The sequence below is a fragment of the Zingiber officinale genome, chromosome 2A, assembly GCF_018446385.1.
Source record: "Zingiber officinale cultivar Zhangliang chromosome 2A, Zo_v1.1, whole genome shotgun sequence".
NCBI lineage: Eukaryota > Viridiplantae > Streptophyta > Magnoliopsida > Zingiberales > Zingiberaceae > Zingiber > Zingiber officinale.
In genome coordinates this window covers 26,525,080-26,537,734 of record NC_055988.1, presented here as the reverse complement: position 1 = coordinate 26,537,734, position 12,655 = coordinate 26,525,080, and positions in this window count along the sequence as shown.

The window sequence follows — 12,655 nt, the reverse complement described above, 5'->3', positions numbered from 1 at the left end:
GGCGACCATGTATTTTTTAGAGTCTCACCCATGAAAGAGGTGAAAAGATTTGACCTCCGAGGTAAGCTAGCTTCATGATACATTGGACCTTTCCAAATCTTGGAGAAGATTGGAGCAATAGCTTACCGTCTAACGCTACCACCGGCTCTGGCAGACATTCACGATGCATTTCATGTGTCCATGCTGAGGAGATACATACCCAACCCAGCACATGTTCTGTCAAATATATCAGTTCTCATTCAGCCTAACGTTACCTACAAGGAGGTTCTGGTACGGATTCTGGACCACAAAGAGTGTCAACTGCGGAATAAGACTATCCGGCTGGTTAAAGTTGGATGGAAGTATCATTCTGATGAGAAGACTACCTAGGAGCTCGAGGATACGATCCGAGCTCGATATCCCCATCTTTTTGCTTGAGGTACCTGGGTTAGATTTTCGTTCAGCAATTATCTGTTTTGCTATTGCTAGAACTTGCTGATGGTAAATAATGTAAATTTGGGGATCAAATTTTTATTAGTGGGGGAGAATGTAAAATATCATAATAAAATAATAAGTAAATAATAAGGTTTAATAGACAAATAACTTTAATAGAATTTTTAGGAAATTTTTGGAAATTTTTCGAAGCTCGTATGATGTAGGTTAAGGGGATCAATTATTTAGCTACGGGAAAGTCTGTTTAAGTTACCCTATTTGAACGAGGAAATGTGTATTTATTTTATTTCTTTTCTCCTTCCAAGTCGTCGTGCACTAGTTTCCTCACGCTGAATTCCTCCTCTTCCTTTCCTCCCTCTCCCTCTCCCTCTCGCTACACCGACCGATTCACCCTTGCTCCCGATGTTGATCTCTCATCTCTTCTCCTCAACCGACGGCGCCTCACAACCTTGAAGTCACACCACCATCTCTCTGCCCTAGCACCAGCAGCCGACCACTCCTCCTCCTCTTCATTGACGGCACATATCCACAGCCTCCCCTTCGCGTGGGATCAGATCGGCAACACTGACGTAGCCTTCACCTGATCCCTCACCCTCTCCTTTCTCTCTTTGCATCGTCTCTGCCCAATACCGCTGACATTACCCGATCGCCTACGAGCCCACTACCGGCAGCGCACCCCCTCACCAAGCAGCCCTGTCATCTCCCTGTATGAGGACCACTCGACGATGTGGCAGATCGGTCGTTGACATTTCATCACCTTCTATGCTAGATCTTGGCTTGATAACACCACTCGATCGAGCCAGCGCCACCCGATCGCTAGCGTGGGTGTGCGTTTAGAGTTTGAGGGTAAGATCTCTAGTTCAACACGTTATTGATCAGCAATTAGGTTTAACTTTGGATTGAGCGTATTTATTGAGGAATTGGGTATAATACTAAATTGTGGCTATGATGATTGCGATGTAGGGCATTTGATTTGGTTGGACAGCAACTCCACCTTGCTTTGGTCACAATTTCCAGATGCAACCTCCTCCAACCGCGAATCAAGTGGTTGTGCTACAGATTTAGGTGAGTTTGGAGTTGATTCATGATGAGTATTTAGTGATTGATCGATATAGATGGTAGCATGATCATTATTAAAATTATTGGGTTGATATTGTAAAGGGTTAGGGATGGAGTATTATACAATTGATACTATAGATGATTGTTTATCAATCCTAGAAGGTTGTCATGATTAAATTGATTAACTCATAAGTAGGGTTTATGTGGAAAAATCATGGATTGAGTTAAACCTAATTAGATTAACGAATTAGGTTAATTATATCGATTAGGGGTTTCCCTAACTAGTTTTGAGGATTTTATTTAGCTATTTAATTCATAGGAAATTAGCTTAATAAAATACTTTGATGCAGGACTCTGTTGAGACGACATCACGACATGGGATTTGTTTCGATACAAACTACTGATTGAGGCGGGTACCTCTGATTTATCTCCTTGATATAGTCATTTTTTATATGCATAGTAGTTTATAGCTAGTAGTAATGATTGTGTTTACTTCTGCTTTGGTATGTCACTTCTTGGTTCTTGTGGTCTGCCTATATTCCTATCTGTTATACATTCATACTTATATTCTCTTGTTTGTTGGCATGTTTACTCCTGTTCATAGAAATAGTGATGTACATTACCCTACTATGTAGTAGTCTAGTTATTTGACATGTCTGACTTGTGTACCTAGTTTATTGTTACCTAGATCATTGTATAGATTTATTTCCTTTTTGGTACATTTTATATGGAGGTGTATATTGTCAGTATCTACATGTTAGTATCATGCACCATCTTGCATGATTGCATACTAAGCGATTGTCGACTCTATTATTGTTGAGCACATCGCCAGTTACATGGATCTACACACACAACCACTCATGGGTTAGTGTTATATCAAGGAAGGTGTGTTGCAGCAGGTTGCTCTGTCAAGGGCTCCATTGGCCCGCTCATGGGTAGTGGTGATGCAGCATAGTAGTAGGACAGGGATCCCTCCTCTGGACCGTCTCAAGGAGATGAGAGTATTGAGCTCCCCCACTTATGATTTGGGTAGGAGGATAGGTGTACTCCGACAGCATCCTGTCCACTCGGTCACTCAGGAGTAGTGATGGCAGAGTGAAAAGTTGTCATAGCCCTACCCACTCGGTCTCACCATCGTGTGTGAGATGGCTGACTGGCATCAGGGGTGACCATGTCATTTTTGCATCATATGCATGGATTGCATTTATTATTTATGCTTGTTGCATTATGTATGTTGCATTTTGGTGGTTGCATATGCTTGACATGCATATAAGTGACATTTTGTATCTAGTCCGACGACCCTTATTTCTGGATAGAGGTTCTAGTGAGTACAGTTTCTTTAACCTTTTCAGTCTGCATTTCCTACTTTTGTTCAAGAAACTGTACCGCATGATTATTACTGGTAGTTATATTTTATTATGCATGTCCGCTTACCCGTTGAGTTGTTGAACTCACTACCCCTTATTTTTCATGTTGTTTTCAAGTTAGCACATAGATATGTCGTGTCGCTTGGAGTATCCTGTCTGTCGATCCCTCGTCACATCAGAAGATGATTTTACTTCGCTTTTGATTTCTTTTATATATTATTTAATGTTTTAGCATTGTATTTGTGTTTAGCCATGTGGCTATTTTACTTGTATTTGTTTTGTTATGGTTGTGTAAGCCTAGCCGACTAGTAATCTTCGTTTTTGGTTGTATGGGCTTTCCGTTTGTTTTTTCATTGTATTTTTAGTACAACCGAGTGGACTATTTTATATATAACTACGTGATTGTGTTTGTAGTATAGCCATGTGGGTTGTTTAATATATATGTAACTGCGTGGTTGTGTATATTCCAACCATGTGGGCTGATGTATTTCGTTGTTGATGTATATATGCTTCAGATTGTCACCAGTGCAGGGGAGATGCTGTCGAATTTTCCTCTGGTTGGGACTCCTTTGAGGCATGACAATCCAAACATGAAAAACTTAAGTTTTAAAGTATCGAAGTAATTATCTAATTTTCTATCTCACCCATTCTATATTATCAAACATATTTAGTTTATAAGTTTCTGTTAGATGAAGTTAAGTTAGTTTTAAAGTTAAATTTTAAAAAATATTTAATTTTAAAATTTAAAATATTTAAGTTTGAATTTTAAAAATACTTAAGTTTAAATTTTAAGATATTTAAGTTTGAATTTTAAAAATATTTAAGCTTGAATTTTAAAAATATTTAAGTTTAAATTTTGGACAAATACTTATGTTTGAATTTTAAAAATATTTAAGTTTGAATTTTGAATAAATATTTATAATTTTGAAAATAAAATTTAAAAATTAATTATGATTTAAAAATTAACATTTGAAAATATTTAAGATTAAAATTTAAAAATTAAATATCTTTTAAAATTGTTTAAGATTTTGAATTTAAAAATTAATTATGATTTAAAAATTAATATTTGAAAATATTTAAGATTAAAATTTGAAAATTAATTATGATTTGAAAATTAATTAACTTTTAAAAATATTTAAGATTTTGAAATTAAATTTTAAAAATTAATTAAGATTTGGTTTAAGTTTTTATTAAATTTAGTTTAATTTGAATTATATTTTCATTGGTTAAATTAGGTTAAAGTTTTAATTAACTAATTTTAAACCTAAATTCATCTCACCCTTCTTCTAGATTGTCAATCAGAGAACCTTATCTCTTTTATGAGACGGTTAATTTGATTTTCAATTTAGATTCAAATCTAAGGATTGATTTTGTAACGACCCGACCCTCGGCCCCTTGGGCGGCCCATTAGGCGGCCCCTTATGTCGTCGACCGACGACCCTTGGACGTGCCGTTACTCACTAGGTCTTCCCACCCTTGGCCAGTGGATTTTTGCCTTCCCCAGGATTCAAACTCTAGACCTCCAAGCTAAGTATTAGAGTTTATGAATCCTGGTAGTCAAGTGAGCGCCGCTCACTTGGATACCAGGATTCATAAACTCTAATATTTAACCTGGAGGTCTAGAGTTTGAATCCTGAGGAAGGAAAAAATCCACTGGCCAGGGGTGGAAAGACCTAGTGAGTAACGGCACGGCTGAGGGTCGACGACATGAGAATTCACCAAATAGACCGCCAAATGGGCCAAAGGGTCGAGTCGTTACAATAAAAAGGCGCCTTTTTATTGAAACTACCCGACCCTCGGCCCCTTGGGCGGCCACAATGGCGGCCCATTAGGCGGCCCCTTGGCGGTCCCTTGGGCGGCCCAACTGGCGACCCCTTATGTTGTCAACCGACGACCCTCGACTATGTCGTTATTCACTAGGTCTTCCCACCCATGGGCAGTAGATTTTTACCTTCCTCAAGATTCGAATTCTAGACCTCCAGGCTAAGTACTAGAGTTTATGAATCCTGGTAGCCAAGTTAGCGCCACTCACTTGGGTACCATGATTCATAAACTCTAGTACTTAGCCTGGAGGTCTAGAGTTCAAATCTTGGGGAAGGTAAAAATTCACTAGCCAGGGGTGGGAAGACCTAGTGAGAAACGGCACGGCCGAGGGTTGTTGGTTGACGACATAAGGGGTCGCCAGTTGGGCCGCCCAAGGGACCGCTAAGGGGCCGCCATTGCCCAAGGGGCCGAGGGTCGGGTCATTACAGATTTACACATGAGTTGGATTAAGATTTAACAATTAATCAATTAAACATTCATTTCAATAATTAGCTTCTAGGTTGTGGTGAGGCACTAGGCCTTCTTGGATATTAGAACAACAATCACTTCTAGACAAAGTCTTTTAAAAAAATTAAATGTTTAATTTTTCTTTCTAAAAATCTTTGGTCTAACTAAACAAATGTCGATCAAGCTTAAGTCCTTATCTATCCTAATCTAAGCATGTATAAGGGAAAAAGTAGTAAATCAAGCATCAATCAGGTTTATTTATAAAGATAGTCTTTCTATTGGCTCCCCCTGGATCATATCCTCGATAAGGTCTATCAAGGTAGTGAATTTGATCCATGGAGATCCAATATTGATCAAGTCCAACTTGATTAGTCAGGTTAGACTTGGGGACACATGCTTGGACTAGGTTCTTAGTTGATCGATTCACTAAAGATAAGTAAGATTTGAATCAATTTCTAGCCTCGTACCCAAGTTCGGTTCGATTGTATACCACCCTTTGTTTTCCAATAATCATATTAAGATTCTTAGAACCCAAGGTGAACAGTTTCAACATATTCTTTAATTCCTTGACTTAACTTTTCAAGTTAGAATTTCCTTCCTCAAGTTGTTTGACTTGAGTTGATGTTTCAGCTTGAACAGATTCAGTCAAGGAGCTTAGGTTAATCATTTCTTTGAGAGCTTTGATCTCCTCTTGGAGTGACTTAACCCGGAAGTTGGATTTAGTTAGTTTTTTAGATAAGTATGAAATTAAGTTATGCGATCTAATCAAGGAGATACTTACAGTGGATTTAGACCCTTCTGAACTGGATACAGATTCGTGGCTTCGCTCGGACTCAACTTTCGATTCTATCTCAGGCTCGTATTCAGTCTCAACAACATGGACTTGTACGGGTAGAGCAAGGAAGCTTGCTTGAGTTTGTTCTTCTTCGTTCAACTCTTCCGATGACTCAAACCATGTTGCCTTCAACACCTTCCTTCTTCCTCACTTCTGGTTTGGGCATTCAGGCTTGTAGTGTCCCTTCTTAGTATAGCCGTAGCAGGTAACTTCAGACTTAGCCTTTGTGTTCAATTGAGTCATCTTCTTGATCTCTCATTTGGTGAAGCCCTTCTTCTTCTTGTACAATTTTTGTACCAGTTTCACTAGCTCGGTGGTGATTTCATTGTTGTCTTCTGAGTCCAATTCATCTTCATACTCGGGTTTGGTTCGGCGTTTGTTCCTAGACTCCTTTGTCTTGCTTATACTTGCAACCAACATAATACCTTTATTGGCCCAGAATGTCAGAGTGTCAGAGGTTGTTGAGTAGTGGAGAGTGTATCACCTAGGCAATATGCAATAATTATCTGAGAAATCTTTAATTTACCCATATGTATACCTCTTTTGTCTTTTATAACTTATTCCGTTGTTGAGATAGTTGAAGGAATATGATGTCATAGGTGGTCGGCTGATAGGAGGCTAAGAAGGTTCCAGAAAAATATACTTTGATATACAGTTATTATTCTGACAAGATATTAAGATGTTGTCAGTCGCTTGTCTACTGAATATATCTCGATCGGCCTATAAGGTCAGTCATATTTATGCCTATTCTTGCATTAAGTTGTTCTGTTATGTATTGAGTGATGTCAGGAATTCGTTCAGAGAATAATATGATGTATTGAGCATACTAGAAATCTGTTCAAGAAGCCATGTAATAAACTGTGCATGTTGGATGTATGTTGGAAATCCATTCAGGACTCAACATGAAGCTGATTGCCTTTAAGCCCAACCGACCTTTCATCCTGCCACCTTGCCAGGTGTGTGTAGAGAGCTTTATGAGGCTAAATGTTTCAAGCCTGTCTAGCCTTTGTCCAACCGGGCATGCGTAGAGATTTATATGAGGTTAAGTGCCTTAAACTTGGTTGGCCTTTAATCTGGTCGGGCATGCTGTCTCTTTGGTTTGTGTGAAGCTAAGTGTCTTAAGCCCGACCAACCTTTAATTTGGCCAGACATGCGTAGAGGTATATATGAGGCTAAGTGCCTTAAACCCGGTCGACCTTTAATATGGTCAGGTATACATAAAGGTCTATATGAGGCTAAGTGACTTAAACCCGACTGACTTTTAATCTGGCTGGGCATGCTGTCTATTTGGTTCCAGAGTAACATTTTAAATCTCTTGCATCCGACCATCCTTAGGGTCGATCGGCTTTATCTCGCTTGGGTTGTAACTTGGTTGGGCTAAACTCGAGCCCCTTAGCGCAAGCGATGAAGATGGGTAAGAAATGTTTCCTCCCATTGACTTTGACTGTTACGTCATCTTAACTTTGACCGTCATGTCATCTTCTGGATCCACTCATTACAACCCGTATCATTCATTAAAGACGGTAAACTTGTTACCGATCCTATTTCTTTGTAAGAAGCACAGTCTCTTTATCTTTTGAGGAAGAGATCAATAGCGAATTGCCCATGAAAACCAATCAAGGATGATAAACTTTGAACTAGCAGTACAGATTATAAACTAAGTAAAAATAAAGATATTTTGCTCTTATCTATTTCCACTATATACTTTAGAAAATAATAAAAGAAGATTTATAAAAGTGAGAAAATTAAAAGTACTATTCACCCCTCTATTGTGTTATTTTCGAGTATAAACGCGGATCAGAAGATGGATCACTCTCCATCATTGATGGAGAATGATGACCCCCACTTATTTTACACGTAGAGTCATCACTCTCCACCAATAATGGAAAGTGACTCATCCTCTAATCCGTATTTTACGGATTAGAAGATCTAAACTAGTTATTTTTGATGCTACGAATATCAAAAAGCATAACAATTTATATTATTTTACAAATAAAATATTTTAAATAAAATAATAATAATAAGATTTATATATTACCTATCAATTCTCTTCTTTCTTGTGTGTGTTTTTAGCCACTTGCCATTTTCTTAATTAATATGATCAAAAGTGATTTATTCATTGTTAGTGTTCCTGTCCATCTATTTTTAGATCAATTAAAAAAAATATGAATAACTATCAACTATTAGTACATGTTAAATTCTTCCGCATCGCAACTCATCTTTCAACGGTCACACCGGTACAACATCGAGGAAGAAGGGCGAGAGCGCAACGAACATGCAACACGTGGAACGACTCTATCTCTGCTCTTAAGTTGTTTCGAAAGTTTTGCCATCCCAACGTGTAAGTCTAAAAAAAGATGAGGATCATAAAAAGCAAAGCCATATATGCACTTTTGAAGGGAAAAAAAAAAATAATGATCGAACCCAACAACGAAACGTTCTGAAAGTATAAAAACGAAGTGTTACGACTGTACCCCCAAAGAATCATTGTGCTAGCTGCTTAGCCATTAAGTTCAGATCCTCTATAAAAAGCCTCGGTATCTCTAAAGATAAAGGCCATGCAAATTTGATCCAAATCCGTCCACTTCTTTCTGTATCTCTCTTTGTATAGATATAAGCACGGTCGCTTTGTTAATGCCAAATATTCGGTTCACTAAACAAGACGATCCGTGCTTCTTCCTTTTTGAAGAACCCATCGTCATCAGCATCGTGAAGGCGAAGTCGATGGCATCGAAGAGCAAAACCAATGCCTTGAAAAGCAGGTTTCTCGTCATGGGATGCTCCAAGGCATGAAGGTTCTGACTAAAGCGATCAACCACAAAATACATTCGCTGGCGGGGAGCCAAGAGAAGGACGAAGGAGATTCGAACTCAGCTAAGGATCGCAACAAAGCGATCGTGGTCTAAGCGCTGCAAACACAGAGCTGATGGAATCAATAAAGTAGCGACGAAGAAGATGAGAACAAAAATCTTAATTGGCGATGCCAACAAGTCTGTGATGGATATATTCAGGAACGCAAAGGAGGACGTTGCGAAGTTCAGCCTCGAGGATGAGATCGACAGTGTCACGGATGTGTTCATAAGGAGGTTTCACAAGAATACAAGGATGCAGAAGCTGGAATCCTTCAAGAGGCAACAGGAGATGACATTGCGATGAGATCGACAGTGTCACGGACGTGTTCGTAAGCAGGTTTTGTTGAATATTGGGGCCTTAAATGGACCAAAACGATTTAGAGGAAGGAAGTCATCAATTGTTGAAAGTCGTAATTGACTTCAAAATTGAAATCTACGATTCGCGTAGATAGATTTAGACTATTAATTTGCTCAAAACCGATTAAGGGTGAATGAGAAATTAGTGTTTAAAGTTAACCCAAAATAACATTTGTTATTCATTAATAAAGTGCATAGGAGAATAGTCCCACATCGGAAATTTTCGATGTGTATTCTCTACTTATTAATGAAGATGTGTTAATTGAGTTAACACAAAAAATAAAAGGACAGGTGACCCCTTAGCCCAGGGCGAGCAGGTGCTCGCACCTGTGAGCCCGCCACCCGCCACGTGCGCACGTACGCAATGGGCGCTTTGTAGGCGCACTTTGCACTTCGTGGCAGCGCCTATGCGGCATCCTCGTGGGCAAAGGGAGATGACTGGACAGTTGACTTAGGGAATGGATGGCTACCGTTGATCAACGTTGATCAAATAGATATGATGGATCGCTTGTGATGCGATCTAGAGCGTTGGATCGCAAAGAGTAACGATCTGACGGCCTGGGATGAGGCTTGATCTGAAGCATCGAATCAATGGATCCAGATCCGATGGCTGATGACAATAGGCGGGATCTGAGGGTCACAACTCCTCAGATCTGATGGATGAGATTGAAGTGGGCTTGGTGAAGGGTTACAACCCTTCAGAATAGATGATCTAGATCGATCCAGCCCAAGGAACACATCCACTCACCCAAAGGACACTCAACCTCTTCGTTCAGTATAAATAGAACCCTCCAGATGATGGAATACTCACTCAATCTTCTCTTCTCTTCCTCAAGCATTCATCACATCTTGTGCATTCAAGAGTCCAAGAAGTCTACTAAAGGTTCGCTGGTCTCGGAAGTCGGAGTGCTACGATTCCGAGACGTTCGTCATCGTTGTATCTTGGGAACGAATTGTAACAATCCGTTAAGCACCGTAGCGGAGCAATATCGTTTACGGAGATAGTGTCGAACACTAGCCTCGACGATCAGTTTGCATACTCCAGAAGCTACCCGAATACAACAGTCGTAAACGATATTTCCTGCAAACTGATATGGCTACCAACGACATTCCGACGGCCATTCCGACCGTCGTTCCGACCGCCATTCCGACAATCATTCCGCACGGAGAAAAGCCGGAGAAATTCACCGGAACCGACTTCAAAAGATGGCAACAGAAGATGTTGTTTTATCTAACAACGCTAAACCTTGTACGGTTTTTGCACGAAGACACGTCAGCCGCTACGGAAGGAAGTAAGGCTGCTAGCGATGCGTGGTCTCATGGAGATTTTCTGTGCCGGAATTATATACTCAACGCCTTGGACAACACGTTATATAACGTATATTGTTCTCTGGAGACGGCAAAATCTTTGTGGGAATCCCTTGAGAAGAAATACAAGACCGAAAATGCTAGATTGAAGAAATTCATCGTCGGTCGATTTCTGGATTTCAAGATGGTGGACTCAAAAAGCGTCTCATCTCAAGTCCAAGATATGCAATTAATACTGCATGATCTGGACGCCGAAGGCATGAAGCTGAACGAGACATTCGCAGTTGCTGCGGTAATTGAGAAGCTCCCTCCGTCATGGAAGGATTTCAAGAATTACCTAAAGCACAAGCAAAAGGAAATAGGGCTGCAAGACCTAATCCTGAGGCTACGAATAGAAAAGGATAATCGAAAGTTATCCGACTCCAGAGGAACCAAGCGGACTATAGACGAAATGTCCAACCTGGTCGAGCCGAACGCCAAAAAGCCGAAGCAGTTCAAAAGGAAGGCTCAAGCAAAGAAGTTCAAAGGCTCCTGCTACAACTGTGGAAAGGCAGGACACCTATCCAAAGACTGCAGACGCCCAAAGAAGCCAACCAAGGGGCCAAAGGATGTTGCGAATCATGTCGCAACCTCTCTTGAGGACTTGGATCTCACTGCGGTTGTATTTGAAGCCAACTTGGTGGATACCAACCCGAAGCAGTGGTTCATTGATACTGGAGCAACTCGTCATATCTGTTCCGATAAAGCGATGTTCTCCAAGTATACTCCGATAAATGGCAGGAAGCTCTATATGGGTAATTCCACGACGTCGCCAATTGTTGGACTCGGGAAAGTTGTTCTGAAGATGACGTCCGGAAAGGAGCTAACACTCATTGATGTACTCCATGTTCCCGACATCAGTAAGAACCTAGTTTCTGGAGCGGCATTGGTAAAGGCCGGATTTAGGCTAGTGTTCCAGTCAGACAACTTTGTACTTACGAAGAATGGTGTCTTCGTAGGAAAGGGGTACCTAGAAAAGGGTCTATTCAAAATGGTTGTAATGTCTGTACTCCGAAATTTTGATGGTAATAAAATAAATGCTTCCAGCTATGTTGTTGAGTGTTTTAATTTATGACATGATCGACTCGGACATGTGAATAATAATACTCTCAAACGTCTCGTCAAATTAAATTTATTACCAAACGTCAATGTTGACGGAACACTCAAATGTGAAGTGTGCATGGAAGCGAAAATGACGAAACTACCTTTTCATTCGGTGGAAAGGACGACAACTCCTCTAGAGTTAATACATAGTGATCTATGTGACTTGAAATTTGTGCAAACTAGAGGAGGTAAAAAATATTTTATTACTTTTATCGATGACTGCACAAAGTTCTGTTATGTCTTTCTTTTAAGAAGTAAAGACGAAGCCCTAGAGGCGTTCAGAACCTATAAAACAGAAGTTGAAAACCAACTTGACAAACGAATTAAAATAATTCGAAGCGATAGAGGTGGAGAATATGGTGCACCGTTTGATGAATTTTGTACAGAATCTGGCATTATCCATCAAACAACGGCACCTTACTCACCTCAATCAAACAGTGTTGCCGAACGTAAAAATCGGACACTAAAAGAAATGATGAATGCCTTGTTGATAAATTCAGGCTTACCTCAAAACTTGTGGGGGGAAGCAATATTATCGGCAAATCACATTCTCAACAGAATCCCTCATAAGAAAAATGATAAAACTCCATATGAACTATGGAAAGGCCGCGAGTCATCGTACAAATACCTGAAAGTGTGGGGGTGCTTGGCAAAGGTCGAAGTACCTAAACCAAAGCAAGTAAAGATCGGACCTAAAACGTTCGATGCGATATTTGTCGGATATGCCCATAATAGTAGTGCATATCGTTTCCTAGTTCACAAATCAGATATTCCTGATATACATGTGGGAACAACCATAGAATCTCGAAATGCGATATTCTTTGAAAACGTATTCCCAAATAAAAAGGGAAACGTTGAAAGTGATAACAACGGAAGTTCAAACAAAAATGACGTTACCGAACTTAGCTGTTATAAAAGGACTATTGACGATCAAAGTGAAGAGCCACGTCGTAGCAAACGGGCTAGAGTTGAGAAATCGTTCGGGCCAGATTTCATGACTTTCATGTCAGAAATGGAACCAAGAACATTAA